Here is a 20,389-nt window from a genome sequence, read left to right on the forward strand (position 1 = left end):
GTGTCTACCAGCAGAACAACGCAACATGTGACACAGCTTACAGTGTACTTGCGCGGTTCGAAGAGCTCCAGGATGAGTTTACCGTACTCCACTGGCCACCAAACTCCCCGGATTTAAATTCAGTGGAGAATCTGTGGGTCCACCTCGAACGGGCTGTTCGTGCCGCAGATCCTTAACCGAGAAACCTTACGCAGCTGGCCACGGCGCTTTAGTCGACATGGCTCCACAGCCCTGTCGTTACCGTTCAGAATCTCATTGACTCCCTTCCTGCACGTCTCGCAGTGGTATGTGCTGCAAAAGGGTGGTTATTCAGGCTTTTGACAGAATATGACATTAATTACATTAATTGACTGGTGAGTGTACACAGTGGGAACAACATAAAGTGTTAATTTTTCTTCACATTTGGCGGACAGCCAGTGTAGGGTAATCAGTCGCTCTAGATAATGAACTTCTATTATATCGGAGATGTTTTCTCCAGGGCTGTGATTAGCGGCGGGCGTTCTGTATCCCACTGTTTTATTCTCGTGCTGCTACAGCAGGTGCTGCTGCACCTCTGCTCAATCGTATTATTACTTCCATGACTCAGAAATGAGTTGTAACGAAGCTTATAGGTATCACTTCACCAGTAGGCAACGCTGATCCATCGTGTGTAATTGTTTCTGACTCCCATGGTAGAAACTTGTATTTGAACTTTTCAGCGTTTGCTTTTCACTTTTGCATTATTAACTATTTAAGATAATTCTCTTAATTTCACTAGTATGTGAAGGTCATAATTCTGGTACAAGTGGGTATTTATCATGCCCGTGTTGCCAGGAATCTCGTCTCTCACAGCGCGGATTTAGCCGAGCCGTCTCAGGCGCTAGTGCGGCTGGTCCCGGTGGAGGTTCGAGTTCTCCCTTGGGCATGGGATAATTTCGGTTAAGTAGTGGTAAGCTTAGGGACTGATGACCTTAGCAGTTAAGTCCCATAAGATTTCACACACATTTGAACATTTTTTCTCGTCTCTCACAAGAGCAAAGCATACCTAGAGCGCTCAGAACCGCAGGAAATGGTGCTTAGAATATAAACCGCTCATACCGAAAACAGTGGTACGAGCCATTCGCAAGCAAAACAGCGCATCTTACCACGAGAGCCATTTGAATGGTCATCTATTCAAGGTCTACGAGAGTAAATTTGGTAACCGAAGAAACAAAATATCGATATAATAAAAAACACACACACATTCAATGCCGTAACTTACCGGTATATTACCTTCTGCTTAAAATGATTACGTTTCCTCAAGAGCAAATTTTTCTGCTGAGTGATCGAATTGAAATGGAACATAACAATATGCACATCTGACTGAAGCCACTTCTTTACATTCCTCATCTTTTCTGTGTTCAAGCAGTCCAATATCATCGTTAGAAAATGTAATTAGTGTGTCGTTTGATGTTGGATTTGCTCGAATGCGTGACTTACTACTATATACTCGTAGATACTGTGGAAACTTCGTACTTCTATGAACATGTCGACACGATCCACCCTGGGATTACGTGCCGTGCACGTTCTGTACAAACCACGTAGCCAACTAACTTGTGACTACATTAGAGGTGTTTACAGGCTGCTCTACTGATTTGCTCGACTGTAGTGGAGTGTAGATGTGCGATGTGGTTCTGCGGGAAGCCCGTAAAAGCTGCCGACTATTATTTCTGCGGCGAGATGGTGTCTTCCCCAGCCCACCATTGCTGATCCTGAACTCTGTCCTATTTAAGCTGAAGATTTCATCGTTACAAGCTCGTAAAAATACTGCAAGCCCCATGTGCCGTGGAAAGTTATTATATCGGTTCCCAATACTGTTTTCCTAGTTGCTCGCCTGTGCACATTTCTTTTGCTCACTTTAACTAGTCTTATAACTTCGTAAAATATCCACAGTTATACGAAACAGGTATCTGATCGTATCTTCTAAGTATTTTCTGATGCTTCCAGGTCAGCGCTCGAGACTCGTGCATTTGCGGACCATGAACGACTCACCTGTTGTTGCCAACGGCTTGGTCTGAACAGGAATCGCCTAGTGGGATCACCAAGATCTCGGTGAGTCCCAAGCAAATGCTATGTAGTAACATTAAAGAACCGTAATTGTGCACTGTTCTTAGGATTGGAGCACAACTTCTTAATTACCGACCTAAGGTTGTCCACGCCTCTCAGCCGCATGAAGGAAGAGAAAGAGAATTAAGGATCAATGCCTCTTCAGCCCATACGTATTTCGAGTGGATCATTAGCTCAACTAAACAAGACCGGAGAAGAAAATCTTTCATGTAGAACCATATCGGCATTCGTCTGAAATGATTTAGAAAAGCCACGTGTCCGTAAGGTGCCAGGCTGTCACGTTCTACCCACAGTTATTCTTGCATATATTTATCTGGTCTACATACGTTCTCTGAACACAAAGTGTTTCGAAACAGATTTGTTTAATTGCAAGACGCTTACGGCAACTGTTTCGTCGTTGTTACGATTGGTGCGCAGGAACAATTACAGGTGATTGCCTTCTATAACTCATAAAAATACAGGGAGCGAGCGGTTGACTTGTACAGAGCCCAGACTGAAGCTCTGACAACTGAAAGGCAGGAGAGGGACGTAATACTTAAAACGTGATTAAGAGAGAAGTATAGCATGTTCCAGACAATATTCAATCTGTACGTTCTGCAAGCAGTAAAGGACACTAAGAAAAAATCTGGAAAGGGAATTAAAGTTCAGGGAGAAGAAATGCAACGTCTGAGGTTTGCCAACGACGTTGTAATAATATCAGAGACGGTAAGAGAACAGGGAAGTCAGTTGAATAGAAATGATAGTGTATTGAGAGGTAATATGATAAATATCATTAAAAATAAAAATAGGATAATCGAATTTAGACGAATCAGATCAGGTGACGCTGAGGGAATGAGAATAGTAAATGAGGCATTAAAAGTAGTACATGAGCTTTGCAATTTGGGCAGGAAGATAGTTGGCGACAGCTCAAATAGACATAATATAAAATTTTGAATACCAATAGCGAGAAAAGTGTTGCTGAAAAAGATAAATTAGTTAACATCTAATAAAAATTGAAGTATGTGGAAGTCTTTTCTGAAAATATTTGAAGAGTGGAAGTGCCAATCGTTCTAAGTGCCAAATGTCACATTTATCAAGAGAATCAAAAAGCAATATACCTCTTTCTTTAGATAACTTATTTGTAACCTAGAATATTGAGAAGATATTCTGATACCTCAGCGTTATGCTGCTCACCTCGTCACTGGAGAAAATAATGAGACAAATCAGGCAAGAAATTTGTTAAGAATGTTCTAGGTGCCATACCGGAGACTGAGTGCCAATAAGAGTGTTTTTGTTTCAAGTAACCTTACCATTAATACCGAGGCATTTAGTTTTATGTGTGTTAATAAAAGTACAGAAGTACGGCAGAAATGTTTCAGCTAACAGAACCAGCTAATAGAATAAAAACCCACTTCCGATACTTCTTTAATTATTTAAAAAAGAATAACAAAATTAAATTCATGAAAAAATTTTCAATTTTGCCTTCTGTTTTCTTGCACAACTCCATTTTTCATATCAGACGTTGCGGAATTTATTGTGGAAATCCCTTTACTGTTGATGGGGAAATCGCAGCATCGCTAACGGATCTTTCTATTTTGTAACTGTTTTAGAGACACACGTTGTTTTTCAGCTCACTTGTCCAACTCATATAAAGTTTGAAGTGGGACACACTTGCAGATAGACGACGCGCTAAACAGAAGGGGCTGCTCACTAAATTCCGAAATCCAATCTTCACCGAGGATGTAGAGCATATATTATTACCACCAACTTTCAAATCGCATAATAATCATCATTCAAAGATAAGGGAAATAAGAGGTCGTACTGAGCCGTTCAGACAGTCGTTTTTCCCTCGCGCGATCCGCGAGTGGAACAGAGGGGAGGAAATGTGACTTTGGCGCAAATTGTGCCCTCCGCCACGCACCGCTTGGTGGCTAGTGGAGTATATATGTAGATGTAGATGTAGAACTATTTTTGAAACCCAAATCATCTCCTTTCATTACAAAGGTGTTTTATTGATACAAACAAAAGTTTACATGCACTCTGCTTTCCACACGAACTGTGCGTCAACTAAATGGAGAAGACATGTAAGTCAAGAAGGAAGCATCGTTTGACATAAAGATCATGTGCCATCTAGTAGTGGATGGTTGAAATGTTTCTCTACGACTTGGCACTTGTAACTAGTCTAGTGACGTCCTAATGAGTACCGAGAACACAATAGCACTGAAAACACATTTTGTGAAAAATGGTACTTACAAAGTTTGACGTTTCCACTCTTCATTTATCTTCTGTCCAACGACTGGTTTGCTACAGCTCTCACCGCTATTCTGTCCTGTGCAACAAACTACACCATTTTAGCATAAATACTGCAGCTTCCATTGGAACGTGTTTACTGCAGGGAATCCTTGGCCTCCCTTTACAACTTGACCGAATTAGCAATTTCTTGATGCCTCAGGATGTCTCCTGTGAACCGGTAGCTTCTTTTCGCCAAGATGAGCTACAAAATTTTCTCCCGAAAAATTTTATCCTTCTCAGTTTGGAATTTCAGATTAAGATTTTCCAAGTTTCCTAAACCGCTGAGGGAAACTGTTGTGTCGGTTCTTTTGAAAAATACACGGCCGTTTCCGGGCCACCGTTGTCCAAGCCGAGCTTATGTTTATAGACTCTGACAGTACCATTGGCAGGTCGTTAAGCATTAGACTTCCTCCGTACTAATTACATTTTAACAGAGGTTAACTTGTACAAATATTTTGAAAGCAATCTGTTTCGTAGGCGATGTGCACATTCCTACTCCTCTGTCAATGAACTGGATTTTTCTGCATCTATTATCCACGACTAAATAAGCAGTTCTTTTTACATTTAACGAAGAACATTGTCTTCCACTTTCACACATTCAATCGCCAATCTTTGCACCAGACAGAAAACGTATCGCGGCCTTTCCGGAAAGACGTTCATTGTTACTCAAGGAAAATCTCAAATTGTATTGCCCACCGAAGACAAACATTAATAATATACTCCTGGAAATTGAAATAAGAACACCGTGAATTCATTGTCCCAGGAAGGGGAAACTTTATTGACACATTCCTGGGGTCAGATACATCACATGATCACACTGACAGAACCACAGGCACATAGACACAGGCAACAGAGCATGCACAATGTCGGCACTAGTACAGTGTATATCCACCTTTCGCAGCAATGCAGGCTGCTATTCTCCCATGGAGACGATCGTAGAGATGCTGGATGTAGTCCTGTGGAACGGCTTGCCATGCCATTTCCACCTGGCGCCTCAGTTGGACCAGCGTTCGTGCTGGACGTGCAGACCGCGTGAGACGAAGCTTCATCCAGTCCCAAACATGCTCAATGGGGGACAGATCCGGAGGTCTTGCTGGCCAGGGTAGTTGACATACACCTTCTAGAGCACGTTGGGTGGCACGGGATACATGCGGACGTGCATTGTCCTGTTGGAACAGCAAGTTCCCTTGCCGGTCTAGGAATGGTAGAACGATGGGTTCGATGACGGTTTGGATGTACCGTGCACTATTCAGTGTCCCCTCGACGATCACCAGTGGTGTACGGCCAGTGTAGGAGATCGCTGCCCACACCATGATGCCGGGTGTTGGCCCTGTGTGCCTCGGTCGTATGCAGTCCTGATTGTGGCGCTCACCTGCACGGCGCCAAACACGCATACGACCATCATTGGCACCAAGGCAGAAGCGACTCTCATCGCTGAAGACGACACGTCTCCATTCGTCCCTCCATTCACGCCTGTCGCGACACCACTGGAGGCGGGCTGCACGATGTTGGGGCGTGAGCGGAAGACGGCCTAACGGTGTGCGGGACCGTAGCCCAGCTTCATGGAGACGGTTGCGAATGGTCCTCGCCGATACCCCAGGAGCAACAGTGTCCCTAATTTGCTGGGAAGTGGCGGTGCGGTCCCCTACGGCACTGCGGAGGATCCTACGGTCTTGGCGTGCATCCGTGCGTCGCTGCGGTCCGGTCTCAGGTCGACGGGCACGTGCACCTTTCGCCGACCACTGGCGACAACATCGATGTACTGTGGAGACCTCACGCCCCACGTGTTGAGCAATTCGGCGGTACGTCCACCCGGCCTCCCGCATGCCCACTATACGCCCTCGCTCAAAGTCCGTCAACTGCACATACGGTTCACGTCCACGCTGTCGCGGCATGCTACCAGTGTTAAAGACTGCGATGGAGCTCCGTATGCCACGGCAAACTGGCTGACACTGACGGCGGCGGTGCACAAATGCTGCGCAGCTAGCGCCATTCGACGGCCAACACCGCGGTTCCTGGTGTGTCCGCTGTGCCGTGCGTGTGATCATTGCTTGTACAGCCCTCTCGCAGTGTCCGGAGCAAGTATGGTGAGTCTGACACTTCGGTGTCAATGTGTTCTTTTTTCCATTTCCAGGAGTGTAATTGGAATGTCGTTCATATGCTATAGGCTAAGTCCGGGAACACTTTCAATTATTTATTGCACAAGAACCAAACATTGTACAGATATCATACACATGTCATTTCGAAGAAAAACCCACTGGCCCAACCTAGGTGTTATGAGTACATGACTCGGAGTGGCGCGTCATCAAAACAGAGGCCCACAGCCCCGTATAAATAGGCGCCGGTTTTCTAACGAGGGGGATTAAAGTGTGGCAGCTCTCCTGGACAGCGGGCCGTGTCACACCACTGGCTACATGTAGCAGCAGATGGGGCGTCAGTGTTCCAGTCCACGGCGGGTCGCTGGTTCGACCCTCTGAGGCCAACGCGGGGTCTGTGGCCAGACAGCGGCGGGCCACTCCACAATTCGCTACCGTGGGCTGTCTTGTTGGCTCCCAACACACGCCGGAGGCATACCGAGGCGAGGGCCGCAGATTTGGCAGTTGGGTCACGGGCGCGTGTTGTCACCCGTGATCTTAACCACAACGGCGAAGAAGCACGCAGCGGGCCGCCCTGCGGCGCTGAGGCAATGAAGACGAAGGCCGCTGAGTTGGCTGCCGGCGCATCCTGATGTCGTCAAAACACCGCGGCTGAACACGGCCGGCACGCCGCAGTACGCTGCACGGGTTGCTGAGGTAGCCCTTCTGCACCAAGCTGTTTTGGAGACAGTGAAGTGGCGTCCTCGACATCGCTGGACCCTGTGACGTAGACAGAGGGGAACACGGCACTGTAGCTGGGAATAATAAAATGCTTGAAGATCACGCCGAATTTTAATACGGCGCATCCTGACAGTTTCCATCCATGTCCAACATTCCTCCACCGCACGACAACATCTACATTTGACAGTGACAGCTACAGTACCAAATTAAGTACATAGAGTCCTGTTTTATACCCTACTGCAATCGTAGTTGTTACTAGTAACGTAGGGTTAAGCTTCACTAAAAAATGTTCAAATGGCTCTGAGCACTATGGGACTTAACATCTGAGGTCATCAGTCCCCTAGAACTTAGAACTATTGAAACCTAACTAACCTAAGGACATCACACACATCCATGCCCGAGTCAGGATTCGAACCTGCGACCGTAGCAGCTTCACTAAAAGAATAACTACATAAATAATTATTATTACAAAAAAACTATATGATGTGTTACTGTGCAAATAATACTGTGAATTCCGAACGTGCTTAACTCTGAGCCTCGAAACGTTGTGCCATGGATTCAAGGAGGACCTGCATTTATTTCTGGCGACTTTCCATCTACGCATATTTTGGCGATTACGGGATCAACTGGAATCTATGACTAGAGCAGGGAGCGGATATGGGCGTTGGGGAATGAAATTGGCTGAGTCTAGTTAATGGGCTTCATCCTGCAATACAGCTGCATTTGTTTCCAGGTATCTGGCGCAGATAAAATTGCAGTGATGTTCAACATGTTGAGTCGCAACACTCGTCGAACGGTCTTTTATTGAGCGAATATTTCACTATATAGAGGAATTTGCACTGTTGTAAAACTTACTCGCAGATTAAAATTGTGTGGCGGACCTGGAATGTAACCCAGATACTTGCCTTTCGTGAGGTCTGCTCCATTTTTATAGTAGTGCTAGCCTGCAAGGTATGTTGCAGAACTTCAGTAAGATTCGGTAAGAAAGATGTACTTGCAAATGACAGCTAAGAGGAGTGTTCGTCAGTCGTGCATGAATAGCTCAGTCGGTAGGGCACTACAATTGAAAGGCTAGATTCCGGGTTCGAGTCCTGCTCCAGCTCGTAATTTTAATCTAACAGGAAGTTTCACACTTCTTCCACCTCTACAGTGCTGTTCACTGGCCTTCAAGTATTTGCTCTTCTCCGCAATGTTCAATTTCGCGATGGACCTCCGTCCCACAGGTAACTGGAAACGAAAGCTTGACGGTTGTTTTACAGCTGCGACCTTAAGCTGGAGGTTGCTGCCGCTGTTCTACAAGGCGTGTCTGCCTTGCATTAAGGCTTGGAGCAAAGATCGTTGTGATTCTTCTTGAACGATGCTTGCTGTCATAAATCCCTGTGCCATTTCTCTTAGCAACTGTCATATGAGAGATGTGAGGTTCTGATCGCCATCACTAATTCGCAATTTGGTCGAACCACTTTTTCTGATAGATGCCTCAACGTGCTGATCCACTGCCAACGAGACCTTCTTCAGTAAATGGACTTGATACAGCACAAACATAAACTTTTTTCATTACACGATAAAGTCTGTGAAGGAAATTTTACGAGGTTATTTACAAAAAATGAAAAGTAAAACGTAACGTTACTAACTCCAAGGATTAACCTGCAGGTCAGAACGTAATCTATTAGTCAATGAAAACTTATAACATAGCCGCAGATCCAGTTCCCTGATGATACCTGAGAAATCAATTCACGCCGAGCCGTTTTTGGTTCTTTGGATCACTGCAGTATTGACAACTTGTTTACAGCATACTAAATTTCGGTCTTGTCGGTTGTGCAAGATACTACAGACAGCGTATGACTTGTATGTAGAACACATTTTCTCTCCTTTCAGTAGGATTTTTATGAAATTTTCCCTACACTTCAATGGGAGTTCGAGCAGGTCCGCATTCTGACATTCCAAAAAAATCCAATACTTCATTGATGTAGTTCCTTTTTATTTAGTTTTATCACACCATTTTCCCGATTTCTGGTCATGTTTAAGTCAACAAATTGCTTCACCTCACCATTATATTTTAAGCAAAATTTTTGTTTTAGTTCTTCTTTCGTTTTATTTTCTTTCAGTGATGGCTAGCAAAAATTAGTATTTCATCCACACACGCAGTAAAGAATAACATTACTGATTTGCCTACTGAATAATATATACAGGTATCAATTCTTGACTATTGATTCCTATTTAAAGCTGTATATTGTCTATTTTCCGATCCTAATTTCGGCTAGCTTCCTTCAAACCATACAGAGACTTACACTATGTGATCAAAAGTATTCGGACACCTGGCTGAAAATGACTTACAAGTTCGTGGCGCCCTCTATCGGTAATATTAGAATTCAATATGGTGTTGGTCCACCCTTAGCCTTGACGGATCGAGCAAGTCGTGTACCGCGATTCGTCACTCCACACAACGTTTTCCCACTGTTCAATCGTCCAATGTTTACGCTCCTTACACCAAGCGAGGAGTCGTTTGGCATTTACCGGCGTGATGTGTGACATATGAGCAGCCGCCGGATCATGAAGTCCAAGTTTTCTCAGCTCCCGCCTAACTATCATAGTACTTGCAGTGAATCCTAACGCAGTTTGGAATTCCTGTGTGATATGGTCTGGATAGAAGTCTGCCTATTACACATTACGACCATCTTCAACTGTCGGCGGTCTCTGTCAGTCAACAGACGAGGTCGACCTGTAGTTTTTGTGCTGTACGTGTCCGTTCACATTTCCACTTCTCTATCACATCGGAAACAGTGGAACAAGGGATGTACAGCAGTGTGGAAACCTCGCGTACAGACGTATGACACAAGTGACTCCCAATCACCTGACCACGTTCGAAGTCCATGAGTTCCGTGGAGCGCCCTGTTCTGCTCTCTCACGATGTGTGATGACTACTGAGGTCGCTGATATGGAGTAACTGGCAGTAGGTGGCAGCACAATGCACGTAATATGAAGAACGTATGTTTTTGGGGGTGTCCGGGTACTTTTGATCACATAGTGTATGTAGTAAACATACCTGGGTGCCTTCTCAGTTCATCTCTGGTTGTGACATACAGATTTTCTACGGCAGTGTTCCTCAGCAGAAGTGCACTTACTCCAACCACCTGATCCACTCCTAGTTTGTATTTAGTAATCAAACAAGTAACGAACAGAAGTGTAACTTACAACTGGTGAGTAGACTTTATCATAATCAGCCCTTTTTCTTTGAACACAATTTTTAACCATTTATCTTGTCTTATACTCAATTATTTCTCCCTGTTTTTTTTCGTCATAAATACCCACTTACAAGGTAAAACCCTTTTTCCTCGGGAAAGAAGTATGAATGGCCACGTTTTATGTTTCATCAGGTAGTCATATTCTTCATCCATCGATGTTTTCCACTGATCACCTTCAGCAAATCATAAAGTTTCAACAGTCGGAGGATCATTCACACATGCAACTGTAAAAAATAAACTGAAGTATCCTGTTCTTCCTCTCTATTCTGAGTAATTTGTTTTCGTGGTCGTACGTTATAAGAGGACGTGAGTTTTTCATACCATCGGGTATGTAGGTACCATCATCATTATGTAATTAGCTTTCAACAACATTTCTCATAATCTTATTAACAGTATTGTCTGTAGACTTTCACACTGTCTGCGTTTTTCGGTATTCTCTTTTAATATCTTCTGTTTAAATTCTTCAGGTAGTACAACGCTTCTCTCGGATGCACAACGGAAGTGTATTTTATCACAGCTTACTGCATGTTCTAAAAATACCGTGTTTCTATCCTTAGTAATGTTGTATATATCAAGATCAACCAGACGATTGTCTTTGGTAAACTCACAATTCCGAGCTTTTTAGACATCGAGTCCCATTTCTGGCGCCCTTACTTACTAATTAAAGTCATAACTTTTGATCCAAAAATTCGCATACATGATAAATCAGGTTTCCTGCCTTACCGTATCTCAAAAGACGTTTTTCCCCCAATCACTCTGATGGGCGATCTATTTCTTATATAGGCAGCTGTCGCTGTTGCCACCACACAGAATGTTTATGTGAAACAGCTTCAAATAACATACATTTAGCTCTTTCCACCAGTTCCTGTTTATGTGCTCTGCGATCCCATTCTGCTGAGGGGGTACGGAGTAATCGTCTGACTACTAGTACAATTTTTGTTCAAGAAGTTTTCGAAATCTTTTTTACAGTACTCTTTACCATTGACTGAGCGAATTAATGTTATTTTCTTCTTTAGTTCATTTTCTAATAGACTTTTGTAAGCCTTGAAAGTTCCCAATACACTACATCTGCCTTTTGGAAAATACATATGCAATTTCTCAAATAACCATCTGTGAAAGTAATGAATTATTTCATATCTCCCAGTGATGCAGTTTCCATTGGACCACATATGTCTTTGTGAATCAACTATAGTGGTTGCGAAGCTATTGAGCCAGCATTATTGGATGGCAGTCTGATTTCTTTGGTTTCGAGACATGTCATGCATGTGACAGGTTCTTTACTACCAGTAGGAGACAAATTTACACCTTTGCTACAATGTGGTAGTTTATTTGCATCATAAAAATTCAAATATACCATGCGCCGATGCCACGAGATAATGGAATTTAAATTATGAGGGCACGTCAAATTAGCATTCACTTCTCTGTGTGCGTTCACTAAATGCAAATTATTTATCAGTGTTGCTGATCACACAAACTTTCCCTCGCTGCAGTATAATCGCAGCTATCATGCCTAAAATTTATTTGGCACCCATTTCTGATTACAGCACTAACTGTCAAAATATTGGTAGCAATTTTTGGTACATACAGGATATCTCTTACCTGAATTCTTCTCTTTCGTAACCATTGAGTGTCATTTCCCACACTTTCTACAGTAAGCGGCGTCTTACTAGCAACATTAACAGTAGGTATCGGCGTGCTTCGTTCTTGGCACATCCAGTCACATCGATTTCTCATGTGCATTGAGGCACCTGAGTCCAGATACCATTGATATAGATTTAATGAATATGAAGAGGTTGTAAAACCTGAGACGATAGTTTTATTTTGTTCAGATTTATTTGTTGTCTTTTTCGTCGTTATGCGGTACTATCTAGCAATGTAGTTGTATTTCTTACAATTGAAGCACCGTTGCCCCTTTTAGTGTTTCGTTGTGTTTGCTTTGTGCTCCTGTTTTCCTTGAAAAATGCTAAACTCTCCGGGCCTGATACTTCTTGTAAAAGCTTTGTTCTTCCAAGGTCTGCACTAAGCTTTCAGTTCCCATTGTCATCGGTTTGTATGTTTCAGAGAAACCGGCCAACGTTAGTGTTCCAAACCGGCCAACATTAGTGTTCCAAGCCACTCATCGTTGACATCAAATTCAGTATTTCCTAATTTATGAGTGGTTGGCATGATTTTATTCACATAGTCTTCAGTACTTTTAGACTATTCCAAAGTAGTCGTAATAAGGTCCCTCAGGCCACTCGCCTGTTTAAAGCACTGCCATCGACAGCTTGCTCCAGTTCCTCCCAGACCACCTTAGCTGTAGATGCCTGTTGTATTTATTGGATCTAATAATGAAATGAGTTTCGATCTTTCCCCGACTCCTTTCTTTGAATCACTGTGGGTACCGTACACACACTCCAGAATTCTTCGTGTTCTAAATACGCTTGCATGAGAACTTCCAACTCGCTTAATTATCACGGCCGGTGAGTTTCTCAATGTGGTATTGATTTTGACCGAAATTTTACAACTTCATGTTTTAAATACAGGAGCAAAATAGAAAGTAACAACCCGCGTAATTGATAACTGAATTTACGTTGTTTGTGCCAATTCAAAAGAGAAAAATGTCGGAGATTTTTAAACTGAGAGTTTAATCATTTACTGCTGCAGCAGTAACCGCAGAATACTTCGCAAGTTCTGATACCGTCAAGGAAATTTTATGTGGTTGTTTGCAGTAAATGCAAAGTCTTCTTTTGACGTGTAAACGCAACGACAGTAAAAAGTAGCTTCATAAATTCCAAAGATTATACATAACCAAAACAAAATCTCACCGTTAGTGAATACAAATACATACTTTGTACTTTCATGCGACTGTAAGAGCACATTATAATTTGCAATCTAATTTCAGATTTTATCAGCTTGTGGGATGGGCTCTGGGAAAGTGAAATATAGCTATACAATAATGCGAATACAGGCTGTGATTGTGACCAATTCTAGGATACTACTGCACCGTTTGGAATCCTTACCAAGCAGTCATGGTGGGAGATTCAGAGATACGCTGCTAGGATCGTAGATCTTTGCAAGAAACCTAACGATTTTCTCGTGAAACCCCGTTGGAGAACTTTAGAAAATCGGTACCTGAGAAAGACTGTGCTTATAGTATGGTACCACTATCGTATATCTGGCGCAAGGACCATGATAATGAGATAAGAGGCATACACACTACTTTTCCTTCGATTTCCTCGGACCGAAAATCGCTAACATTGGTAAGAAGTACCCTCCGCTATTCACTTTACAGTGACCTGAGGACTATATATGTTGATTTCGATGTAGACATGGAAAAGTATGGAACCACGCTATTCTTCTCTGCATCAAAATCTCAGCTTATATAGAGCAAAGTCAGTTTGGCACTCTGTTTTTACCTATGTAAGATTGACTTACTTCTGACGGAATACTGTAGCAGAAAGGATACTGGGCCGTGAATGTCACGTGCATTTTAGAGCTGCAAATAATTCGATCATATTTAGGGAACTATTATATATTCCAAGGGCGAAATAATTTGGTTTGAGATAAGTGTTGAAAGTGGATGAAATATGTAAAATGGTGCTATTTTAAGACAAGTGCCTTTAGAGCCGCAGTCGCAGCTTGTTTCTACGGGCCAAGCTCATGCAAAATTGGTACAGGACAACAAGGTCGACCCGCTGGCGAAAGAGGCTACTATTTGTGGCCCTATGAAAAACGCCTATCTACCATTCTTTGACTTCAAGAGATATGTATGGAAACCGGCCGGAGAAGAATAAGCAAATGATTAGCGACTTTCCATCTGTCATAAAACTGAATTCCCTCTGGTTCTGAAAATTTCAGACAAGCAAGAATCTGATGATTAACCTGGTACGAATGTGTACCCGCAATGGTTCAGGCCTTCCAACATAGCCGGCCGGAGTGGCCGTGCGGTTCTAGGCGCTACAGTCTGGAACCGCGTGACCGCTACGGTCGCAGGTTCGAATCCTGCCTCGGGCATGGATGTGTGTGATGTCCTTAGGTTAGTTAGGGTTAAGTAGTTCTAAGTTCTAGGGGACTGATAACCATAGCAGTTAAGTCCCATTGTGCTCAGAGCCATTTGAACCTTCCAACACAGGAACCTCTTCTGTGACTGTCGAAAGAACTGAAGAGAACTTGCTGTTTCCCTGAAGTTTCTTCCAACCTCATCAAAACCACTTACTGCTAAACCATGTGAAAACGAAAGTGTCCCTTCCAACAAGTGCTCCGGTATTACTGCATCATTAAGGTATTAAAATATACAAAGCCTTTTTTTATTTTGTGCGAGATAGTAGCGTCTGTTTCTAAACTTCCGTGCCTCACCAGTGGTTACATAAATACTTTCATCTCTGTATCTTTTTCTTTTGTTTTTTGTTTTCTGTTTTATATTCTATTTTTTCTGCGCTTGATATCACGACAGGATTTTTTACCTATATGTATTATGCCTATGTAGGTACTGTAAAATTATTTCAAATCATTTTTACAACTTTCTATATTGTGATTTCGCTGTCTACTGTTTTTTTTTCTATTTTTGTAGGAAGTTATTGGCAGTGTAGTTCAATAAACGCTTAGCTAAACAAAAAACGTATGTGTAATTTATGCATAAAAACGGTAGACTACAAAACTTTCCTCAGTACTTCTCGGTAGTTTGGGTTTCTTGCTAGGTTCGAAACATAAAGAATATAGAGAATTTCCAAAGAAAAACAGTTAGTTTTCTTTTAGGGTCGGTTAGCAAGGGCGAAAACGTGACGGTGATGCGCATCCAATCTCAGCGTCATACACTACAGGTGGTACACAATGCTGCTTGGTTCAGCTTCGAGACCGTGCGTTCCAAGAAGAGTCACGTATCACACTACTTTGTAGTCTACATATGCCTCGCGAACTGATTCTGAGAGACACTTAGAGAAATGCGAGATCATACTGGGATGTACCGACAATTGTTCGTGGGGCATGCCATTCGCTATTGAACGGGAAAGATTCAATAATAATCATAGATGAAGTACCTTCCACCACACGCCGGGGCATAGATTTCAGAGTACAGAACCATGTATAATGCAGATATGTCAAAATAGATCATCGGTATTTCGCCTGATTGAAAATATGGCGATAAAACAATGTATGTTTCTTTAGGAAACCACTAAAAAGAGGCTCCGACAACGGAAGATAACAATGGAAATGATGGGAAATACTAGAAAAGGAAACTCTTAAGGCTTAATCTGACATGAATATACTGTTGGGAACACGTTTGTCTTCAGTTCGAGGAAGCGAAGAAAAACTCGGGATCGTCATCACGCTAAAAGCACCGAAAACGAACATTGCAGAATAAGAATGGAGAGCTCTTCGCGTTCTGCGGGACGATAAAGACACTATCGTGCTGTCAGCGGACTAAAAAAGCGACGCTTTTGCTGTGTGTCTCGTCAGAAAGCCTCCACGCTACTGCGAGACCCAGAATACAAGGATCTCGGAAATGATGTTGCATTATCTCTACGAAGAAGACGATTAGTGCTATGAAGAACACGGACTTGCCCTCGGGAAAAGATAAAGCAAACTCAGCTTAAGGCGCCAAAACCCGCTTGCTTGTATGGGTGTCCGAAAGTACATAAGGAAAGAAAGTACTTATGTCCGATAGTAAACACCATCAGCTCCCTGACGTATAGACTGGTCAAATTTATAACAGATTTACAGAATCCTTTAGTGGGGCACTGTATCCACCATATACGATTTCGTGGAATACCTGGAGGAGAACCGATTCGACAAAACCGACGTGGTAGCATACTTTGATGTAACGTCCTTATTCACCATCGTACCACTGAAAAATCGCTAATATTACTCGTGCAAGATTTTGAGCCAAAAATCGTGAATTTTCGTACGCGCTTTCAACACTACTACTTTCTGTACTACGAAATTCATATCATCAAGTGGACGGTGTGTGTATGGAGGTCTTCCGTGGTATCAGAAATGGCTAGTCTATACATGGAGAATTCTGAGACCAAAAACCCAAGTATTTCTACATACACCCACTAAATACTCACTGTAACGGTCGTGAGCATTAGTTACCTTTAGGATTAGGCGTGGTGAACCGATGTTAGTCGAGACTGCCTTTAAGGTGACAAAGACGTCATTATCGACGCCTCACTGAGTTTGAACGAGGTCGTGTAACAGGGCTACCAGAAGCTGGATGTTGCTTTTGCGATCTTGCAGACAGACTTGGCAGGAATGTAGCCACTGTACAAGATTGCTGGCAGCGGTGGTCACGTGAATGCACGGTCACAAAAAGATCGGGCTGTGGACGGCAGCGTGGCTCTTCCGAGAGGGAAGACCGTTGTGTTCAGCGTATGGCTCTGGCGCATCGTACTTCATCTGCAGCAGCAATCTGAGCAGCAATCGGCACCACTGTGACACAACGAACTATTACAAATCGGTTACTTCAAGGGCAGCTCCGGGCTAGATGCCAAGTAGCGTGCGTTCCACTGACCCCAAACCACCGCCATTTCCGGCTTCAGTGGTGTCAAGCGAACCTCATTGGGGGGTTAGGGCGGAGGTCTGATGCGTTTACTGATGAAATCTGGTTCTATTTCGGTGCCAGCGATGGCCGTGTATTGATTAGAAGGAGACCTGTTGAGGCCCCGCAACCAAACTGTCTGCGTGCTAGACACACTGGACCTGGAGTTATGGTCAGGGGTGTGATTTCGTATGACAGCAGAAGCACTCTCGTGGTCATCCCACGAACACTTGGTGATTCAACCTGTTGTGCTGACATTTATTGACTGCTTTCTAGAAGGTGTTTACAACGGAATAGCGCTTGCACACATATCGCTGTTATAACCCAACATACTCTTCACAGTGTCGACATGTTGCCTAGGCCTGCTTGATCATCAGATCTGTCTCCAATCGGGCACGTACGGGACATCTTCGGACGACAACTCCAGCGTCATCCACAAACAGCATTAACGGTCCCTAGACTGACCGACCAGGTGCAATAGGCATGGAACTCCATGCCACACACAGACATCCAGCACTTCTGCAACACAATGCATGCACGTTTGTATGACTGCATCCAACCTTCTGGCGGTTACGCCGCTTTTTAATGTAACAGCATTTCACGTTTGCAGTGGCTTATCTCGTGCTTACATTAACACTGATCTTGCGATGTTGATCACTTAAATCTGTTACCTATACAAATGTATTCCAGAAATTTCATTGCTCTACGTTAATTTGGTAATACGATTTTTTTCCGTCAGTGTACAGGGTTATTACAAATGACTGAAGCGATTTCACAGCTCTACAATAACTTTATTATTTGAGATATTTTCACAATGGTTTGCACACACATACAAAAACTCAAAAAGTTTTTTTAGGCATTCACAAATGTTCGATATGCGCCCCTTTAGTGATTCGGCAGACATCAAGCCGATAATCAAGTTCCTCCCACACTCGGCTCAGCATGTCTCCATCAATGAGTTCTAAAGCATCGTTGATGCGGGCTCGCAGTTCTGGCACGTTTCTTGGTAGAGGAGGTTTAAACGCTGAATCTTTCACATAACCCCACAGAAAGAAATCGCATGGGGTTAAGTTGGGAGAGCGTGGAGGCCATGACATGAATTGCTGATCATGATCTCCACCACGACCGATCCATCGGTTTTCCAATCTCCTGTTTAAGAAATGCCGAGCATCATGATGGAAGTGCGGTGGAGCACCATCCTGTTAAAAGATGAAGTCGGCGCTGTCGGTCTCCAGTTGTGGCATGAGCCAACTTTCCAGCATGTCCAGATACACGTGTCCTGTAACGTTTTTTTCGCAGAAGAAAAAGGGGCCGTAAACTTTAAACCGTGAGATTGCACAAAACACGTTAACTTTTGGTGAATTGCGAATTTGCTGCACGAATACGTGAGGATTCTCTACCGCCCAGATTCGCACATTGTGTCTGTTCACTTCACCATTAAGAAAAAATGTTGCTTCATCACTGAAAACCAGTTTCGCACTGAACGCATCTTCTTCCATGAGCTGTTGCAACCGCGCCGAAAATTCAGAGCGTTTGACTTTGCCATCGGGTGTCAGGGCTTGTAGCAATTGTAAACGGTAAGGCTTCTGCTTTAGCCTTTTCCGTAAGATTTTCCAAACAGTCGGCTGTGGTACGTTTAGCTCCCTGCTTGCTTTATTCGTCGACTTCCGCGGGCTACGCGTGAAACTTGCCCGCCCGCGTTCAACCGTTTCTTCGCTCACTGCAGGCCGACCCGTTGATTTCCTCTTACAGAGACATCCAGAAGCTTTAAACTGCGCATACCATCGCCGAATGGAGTTAGCAGTTGGTGGATCTTTGCTGAACTTCGTCCTGAAGTGTCGTTGCACTGTTATGACTGACTGATGTGAGTGCATTTCAAGCACGACATACGCTTTCTCGGCTCCTGTCGCCATTTTGTCTCACTGCGCTCTCGAGCACTCTGTCGGCAGAAACCTGAAGTGCGGCTTCAGCCGAATAAAACTTTATGAGTTTTTCTACGTATCTGTAGTGTGTCGTGACCATATGTCAATGAATGGAGCTACAGTGAATTTATGAAATCGCTTCAATCATTTGTAATAGCCCTGTATATGTGGATGACACCTTCGTTATGTGACGACATGACTTTGAGATCTTGGATGAACTTTTTGGACATGTTAACGCCATCCATGAAAACATAAATTCATCACAGAATTAAAGAAAGACGCGTGTCTCTCGTTGCTTGATATCTGTCTAGGGGAGAAGCAAAACCTCACGTTAGGTTACTCTGCGTATAGTGAGTCGGCACACATGGTTCTGTATTTGAATTCATCTAAATGCCAACACCCATCGTAGTACGGCACTTTTTTGAGAACTATTGTGCATTTAGCTCGGGCCGTAAGTGATCTTGAAAGCTTGCCCACCGACCTGCAACACCGAGGTACGTTTATTTTACAGGTCCGTCTTGATCACAGCTTTTTTTAAATTTTACATTTCAATATGACCGGTTTCGGCTACTGCCATCTTCAGATCTGTTACAAAAACGAAAACAGTGTGAAACCAACTAAGTTAGTTTGTTGATGCTAAATCTATAAAAGTCTTGGTGCTACACAAGAAAGATAAAATGTTTACATGATTAACAGCCATGTATACCAGCCATACATACCATAAAATATTCTGATGAAGTATCAACGACAAACTAAACATGTAGGTACATAGTAAGTGCTGATGATGATCAGAATGCGTCTGGTATTTATGCAAGGAAACTGAGGTCAGCAGAGGGCACTATAGCTAGGCTACTTGATTAAACAGTATCGCAATTGTAATGGTTAAATGTGGTGTGCGTAGTCATTAATTAAAATTACTTCACATGGCACAACGAGCGTCTGACAATAAAACATTTACTGACATTACTCCACGTGGAATTGGGTCCATACTTAAAATCCACATAAAAAGTGCAAATATTAATAATGTGAAGCTTCTAGCCTGGCAAGGTGAAATATACCGTTGTAAAAACCAGTATAAAAAGTATAAGATTAAAAACACCTATAAAATAAATCGAAATAAAACCTTCCAGCGTGACACAACAATTACGGTAAATGTAATAGTGAGGTAATTAACAAAGCAGTGACTATTAATCAAAAATTAAAAAATCGATAGTCGATAATACATCAGTAGTGTGGTCTCAATGGCGGCACGTCGCGGCTTCTCTGTATGACGTTCTGGTTTTCCTGCGGATGAAGGCCCTGTCTCGGCGCACACGACCGCACGCCAATCCGCTGGGGCGCTCGACGCTGCTCAAACCAGTAGGTTTCTGAAAACACCAAAATAAGCATTTAGGTAAAACTCGATCTGTTCATTCAGCAGCAATTCCTATAGCCGTTTTCTGTGCACATAAATCTCCATTTCTTCGAGTAGGTTCAGTAACTGTCCATTTGGCGCCCTATGCAACACTTTCATATTATTCTCTATGTTTCCTCCAA

The 20,389-nt window shown here is 43.2% G+C and overlaps 1 protein-coding gene across 5 annotated transcripts in view; it reads left to right on the plus strand.

Annotated features, from left to right (window-relative positions):
* Positions 1 to 20,389, plus strand: part of LOC126184543 (cAMP-regulated phosphoprotein 21) — a 1,287,166-nt gene that overhangs the window by 671,739 nt on the left and 595,038 nt on the right. For all 5 annotated transcript variants that reach the window (XM_049926953.1, XM_049926952.1, XM_049926954.1 and 2 more), the window contains exon 6: positions 1,966 to 2,070. The gene's annotated coding sequence lies outside the window, so the exon portion shown is untranslated. The remainder of the gene's footprint in view (positions 1 to 1,965; positions 2,071 to 20,389) is intronic.

This window comes from Schistocerca cancellata, chromosome 4 (assembly GCF_023864275.1).
Source record: "Schistocerca cancellata isolate TAMUIC-IGC-003103 chromosome 4, iqSchCanc2.1, whole genome shotgun sequence".
Classification (NCBI taxonomy): Eukaryota; Metazoa; Arthropoda; class Insecta; order Orthoptera; family Acrididae; genus Schistocerca; species Schistocerca cancellata.